At 40.7% G+C, this 6143-nt stretch overlaps 1 long non-coding RNA gene across 2 annotated transcripts; it reads right to left on the bottom strand.

The window, feature by feature from the left end:
* Positions 1 to 331: 331 nt before the first annotated feature.
* Positions 332 to 6085, bottom strand: LOC112062776 (uncharacterized). Of its 2 annotated transcripts, none has more exons than XR_002890880.3 (4): positions 5677 to 6085; positions 5021 to 5070; positions 2674 to 2823; positions 332 to 763 (listed from the first exon to the last, which is right to left on the bottom strand). It is a non-coding gene; the product is annotated as an uncharacterized lncRNA (long non-coding RNA). The 2 variants fall into 2 exon arrangements; XR_003679096.2 differs by having other exon boundaries at positions 2681 to 2823; positions 5677 to 6084.
* Positions 6086 to 6143: the final 58 nt, after the last annotated feature.

Here is a 6143-nt window from a genome sequence, read left to right as displayed (position 1 = left end):
ATCTATACCCCTAAATAAGCAAATGGGCTAAAAATATCCTCCAAGATAAAAGAAGTTAGGCCAAAGCAGTTTCATCCAAAAAGAAACTGAGCAATTTGAATGTCTTTTCCGGGAATAATGATTTCTGCTTCTCCAGAATGTCAATATTGCCATCTGCTGACCAATTGCCAGAAAAATCCACAGAGAAAAATCCACAGATAAAGCCAGCAGTCATAAATCTATCAAGACTACTGAGCTTGCTAACCAAATTAGTGCCTTTAGCTTCTGTAAATAATAAAAATTACCACCATTAGATTATGTTTTAACTAAGCTGAATTTGGAGAGAAAGAAGGTGGATTGCTCGGATGTACAGGTCCACTTATTTGATGATGAAGTTAAATCTTCACCGCATATACAGGTGAACTTTGGACACGCAGCGTCATAGTCCGCGTCCTCCAGCTGCATCTGAGTGTTATAGGCAGAAAGGTATTTATGTGTGGATGAGATTTATGCAACTGAATAAACAACTGAATCCAACGGCACCACCTGCAAATTGCTCCCTTTTTAGTCCAAGGTTTTAAAACTACATTTTTCCCTCTGTAAAGGCTCATCCAACGAAATGATTACAAACGCAATAAGAAGATTTTAAAGAGAATTAGCGAAAATAAAGTTACTTTTATCTTGAGACTCCTCCACATCAATGGTGACGGTTGGAAGTTCCTTCACTGATAAAGCCAGTGCGACTTCTAGGTCTCTCTGGTAGAGCTTATCGTCTAAAGGCATTCTAAAATAGACACACAAATAATAATGAGTTTGTAAACTATGAATCGCAACTAAAATCTGCGATTCTCCTCAGTGACTAAGAGTTTCTCTCCAACCTCAGAAAGATGTCCTTCAACAATAATCATGATCATAATTGCTCCTTAACGTTAAGCCTCCTGAAACGTTAAGTGTCATGTTGGACCCAGCAGAACAGATTTGAAAGAGGAGCATCACGTGACAATGTGCATTTCATTGTGATGTCTCTTCCTCACCACCAGCTCCGTCCAGGTGGGAAGCACCTGCCCAACTGAGAACGGACGTGGCTCAAACATCACTTCCACTTAGAAATCTTCCTTGACCTCACCCACACCTCTTCAGACAGCTGTTATAGCTCTTTTATTAAACTGAAATTACTTTTTTTTTTTTTACATCTGTTCCGCCCAATCTGGACTTTGACAAATAGCTCAGCAAGTACTTACTCTGTGAGGCATTGCACTAGACAGGATGTTAAAAGTGCCCTCAAAAAGTCTGCAGTTAATGAGGAGGTAGGAAAACAAGTCCCATAGTAATTACCCTATATAAACAGATTATCACGTCTCCTGTTCAAGGTGGTCAAGAGTGCTATAGTGCTTAAGAGGAAGAGAAAGCAAAGAAAGGTTTGAAAAGGTCTGAAGGTAAGAAAAGGCTACGTAAAGGAGGTAATACTGAGATGCACCTTGAAGGATTTATTTTTTTAAATAACAATTTTATTGAGATATAAGTCGCACAGTATAAACAGCGGCCATGGCTCACGGGCCCAGCCGCTCCGCGGCATGTGGGATCCTCCCAGACCGGGGCGCGAACCCGGTTCCCCTGCATCGGCAGGCGGACGCGCAACCACTGCGCCACCAGGGAAGCCCCCTGTATATATTCTTTAAAGAAATGTCTATTCAAGTGCTTTGCCCATTTCTAACTTGGGTCATTATTCTTTTTATTGTTGGACTGTTAGAGTTCCCTATATATTCCAGATACAAGTCCCTAATGGGGTCTATGATTTGCAAATATTTTCTCCCATCCATTGGTTGTTTTGTTAACTATATTTTAAAGGTAGTACAAGAAGCTCAAAAACAAAAAAGAAAAAAGTAAGGAGAAGGACATGGGCTAAGTCTCTCTATGTTAATTAACTTTCCTCACAGTTATTGTAGCAGTAAAGCATCACACGTCCTACGCGCCATTGGTCAGTATCCCTCCTCTGCCCATCTCCTCCCCATAGTGCAAGTCTGGGGCCTCTTGGGGCTTCTTCCCTCATTTTACCCTCTCTCTCAGTACTGACGAATGGAACTCCAGGGTGAGTCTAGAAACCATAGGTCCTGCTCACTGCTGGACAAAACTCAGTAAGATAAAGAGACAATATTTTTTATCTCTAGAAAAATACATGGTTGAATTTTTTTCTTCCAGTTTTACTGAGATATAATTGACATCCAGCACTGTGTAAGTTTAAGGTGTACAATACAGCGATTCACAGTGATCTGACTTTCATGCGTCATGAAATGATGCCCACAGGAAGTTTAGGGAACATCCATCATCTCATATATTATAGATACGTGGTTTTAAATTTTATAAAACTGTCCTTACAAATGTAATTTTTAACAAAGTAGTCTTGTAAAACCTGAGGACTTCAGAGACAGGTACTAGGTCTTGTAAATGCAAGTCATACCTTCTAAACTTGGTAATTATGATTGTCTTAATACTTAAATGGATATTTCCTCATACATTTGTGAACTTAAAGAAGTTCGGAAAGTCAGAAGGGGATTAATGGTACATCCCTGTTCTCCTACGTGCATTAAATAAAATACGACCCATGATGCTGCTCAAATTCTAATTTAGACCAAGAATTTGAATTTATCTCTTTTAAATTAACACACCTAATGTCATATTTACTGTATGTCTTACCTCTCACCTTTTTTTTAGGGGTTTTCTCTTGTAGTGGGATGTCTTTTTCCTGGAGATTCTTCAGTTTAGGTTCCGGTTTTTCTAGTTTTAACTCCTTTTGTGTAGTTCTGGAGTTTTTATTTAACGGTGCGGTTGCAGGAACAAAATCATCTATTCATGTGTGAATTAAAAATAAAAGAACATATGAAATTGCTTTTCCTTAGGAAGAAATAAATAAAATTACTTTCTTGGTAGCTGAGATTTATTACCACGTGTGTTCAAGTTTTAAAGATAAGCAAATTGGGGCTTCCCTGGTGGCACAATGGTTGAGAATCCACCTGTCAATGCAGGGGACTCGGGTTCGAGCCCTGGTCGGGGAAGATCCCGCATGCCGCAGAGCAACTAAGCCCGTGCACCACGACTACTGAGCCTGCGCTCTAGAGCCCGTGAGCCACAACTACTGAGCCCGCACGCCTAGAGCCCGTGCTCCGCAACAAGAGAAGCCACCGCAATGAGAAGTCTGCGCACGGCAACGAAGAGTAGCCCCTGCTCGCGCAACTAGAGAAAGACTGTGCGCAGTGACAAAGACTCAGCGCGGTCAAAAATAAATAAATTAATTAAAAAAAGAAAAAAAGCAAAGACAAGCAAATTGTTTGCTTTCCACAGTTTAAAAAATACTGTTGGTATATTGTTTGTCTTTATTCTCCCTCAAGCTTTTCAACTTTGTTTTAGTGGCCTTTATTTTTTAAAATATCAATCTATTAAAAACTAATCCCCCCAAAAGATGCAAAGGCAACTAAGCTAGTATGTGTAAGTGGCAAAGAAAAGAACAATTAATTAAAAATCTGTAAAACCATTAGAAAAATTATTAAAATTCCCTTTATAATTTTATCATGTTGACAAGTGGAAGAAAATGATTTTTGGCAAAGGGATGCTCTTTTCCAGCCCATTCTGTTCTCCCAGAGTCTTCTGCCCTCTACCAGTCCTCAGAAGCGAGGTAGTTCTTTTGTTGACACTCAAGCTAAGACTGCTGCTCTAGCGTTCTAACTCATACATGACACATGTATGCATACCTTCATGTGCGTGTAGTCTGAATCATGCACTTTCGCATTTATTAATACCTGTCGTCATTTTTATGCTTCCCCAGGTAGGAATATAATAATTTGTGACTCGCCCCCCTACCCCCATGCCACAGTATCCAGAATACAACCAGCAATTTATAACAATTTAGTGACAGATTGATGACAATAATTCAAAAGCTAGAAGTTATACCCTATACTCTTTTCTTCCAAGTCTTAGACACACGTAAGACTGGGCTCAAGGTGAAAAACAGATTCCTTCAAACCGAGGAATTACTAAATATCTGACCTGAAGAAACCTCCAATGGTCTAAGAAAGAAACACAAAACTTACCTTCTTTTGTTGACACTCAAGCTAAGACTGCTGCTCTAGCGTTCTAACTCATACATGACACATGTATGCATACCTTCATGTGCGTGTAGTCTGAATCATGCACTTTCGCATTTATTAATACCTGTCGTCATTTTTATGCTTCCCCAGGTAGGAATATAATAATTTGTGACTCGCCCCCCTACCCCCATGCCACAGTATCCAGAATACAACCAGCAATTTATAACAATTTAGTGACAGATTGATGACAATAATTCAAAAGCTAGAAGTTATACCCTATACTCTTTTCTTCCAAGTCTTAGACACACGTAAGACTGGGCTCAAGGTGAAAAACAGATTCCTTCAAACCGAGGAATTACTAAATATCTGACCTGAAGAAACCTCCAATGGTCTAAGAAAGAAACACAAAACTTACCTTTAAGTATAATGTAATCTAACAATGTTTCTCAAACTTTTTGAACAAAGTTCTCCTAATAGCAGAGACAAGCAAATATATATATATATATATATATATAAAACACAATAGTGTAAAGCTTATGCCTGAGCTTTCTTCAAGGTCTTATTTTATTGTACAATTAATGGGGATTTCACATTATATTCTGTAACACATTTGTGTCTCAGAAAGACAGTGTGTTCTTCTTAGGGGAAGGGATAAAAGGGTACAAATCCCACAGTGAGAAACATGGACCTCACAGAGTTTAGATGTAAAAAGCCATTTTACCTGGCCCTATCTGGTTATGATTTATGCCAATAATTCTTGTCAGTGTAATTATCAACATAAGTATCCTAAGTGCTTAGAATATTATTTTTCCAGGCCTACCTCATATGCAATGGGTACTAACCATATTTTAGCGATACACACACACACACACACACACACACAGATATACATATATCCTATAAATTGTGAGGAAATAAATTACCAAATCTTTAAAGAAGACATAAGAAGCTCTACTTACCATCACTATCAGAGTCCTCAAACTGGGAGTAATTGACTGGCTTCTTGTGCCTGTGAACAAGACAGAAATTTTCATTTACACAAATGTCAATTTCTCACCTCCATTCTTTAAGGCCATTAATACTCTTGAGTAAATAAAAATATGTTTGGATTCCCTCAAGAATATATAAATTAAGGCCCTGAACCAGGAGTAGAAGGACGTGCTCTCACTCCCTCTTGCAAGAACACCAGAATCACAACTAGCTGCTGGACAATCAGACAGGAAGACACTGGAACTCACCAAAAAAGATACCCCACAGCCAAAGACAAAGGAGAAGCCACAATGAGACGGTAGGAGGGGCGCAACCACAATAAAATCAAATCCCATAACTGCTGGGTGGGTGACTCACAAACTGGAGAACACTTATGCCACAGAAGTCCACCCACTGGAGTGAAGGTTCTGAGCCCCAAGTCAGGCTTCCGAACCTGGGGGTCCACCAATGGGAGGAGGAATTCCCAGAGAATTAGACTTGGAAGGTTAGTGGGATTTGACTGCAGGACTCTGACAGGACTGGGGGAAACAGAGACTCCACTCTTGGAGGGCACACGCAAAGTAGTGTGCACATCAGGACCCAGGGGAAGGAGCAATGACCCCGTAGGAGACTGAACCAGACCTACCTGCTAGTGTTGGAGGGTCTCCTGCAGAGGGGGGGGGTGGCTGTGTCTCACCATTAGGACAAGGACACTGGCAGCAGAAGTTCTGGGGAGTACTCCTTGGTGTGAGCCCTCCCAAAGTCCGCCATTAGCCCCAACAAAGAGCCCAGGTAGGCTCCAGTGTTGGGTTACCTCAGCCCAAACAACCAACAGGGAGGGAACCCAGCCCCACCCATCAGCAGACAAGTGGATTAAAGTTTTACTGAGCTCTGCCCACCAGAGCAACAGTCAGCTCTACCCACCACCAGTCCCCCCCGTCAGGAAGCTTGCAAAAGCCTCTTAGATAGGCTCATCCACCAGAAGGCAGAGAGAAGAAGCAAGAAGAACTACAATCCTGCAGCCTGTGGGAAAAAAAACCACATTCACAGAAAGATAGACAAGATAAAAAGGCAGAGGGCTATGTACCAGATGAAAGAACAAGATAAAACCCC

Source organism: Physeter macrocephalus, unplaced genomic scaffold, assembly GCF_002837175.3.
Source record: "Physeter macrocephalus isolate SW-GA unplaced genomic scaffold, ASM283717v5 random_4129, whole genome shotgun sequence".
Taxonomy (NCBI): domain Eukaryota; kingdom Metazoa; phylum Chordata; class Mammalia; order Artiodactyla; family Physeteridae; genus Physeter; species Physeter macrocephalus.
This window is presented reverse-complemented; position numbering and strand designations above follow the sequence as displayed.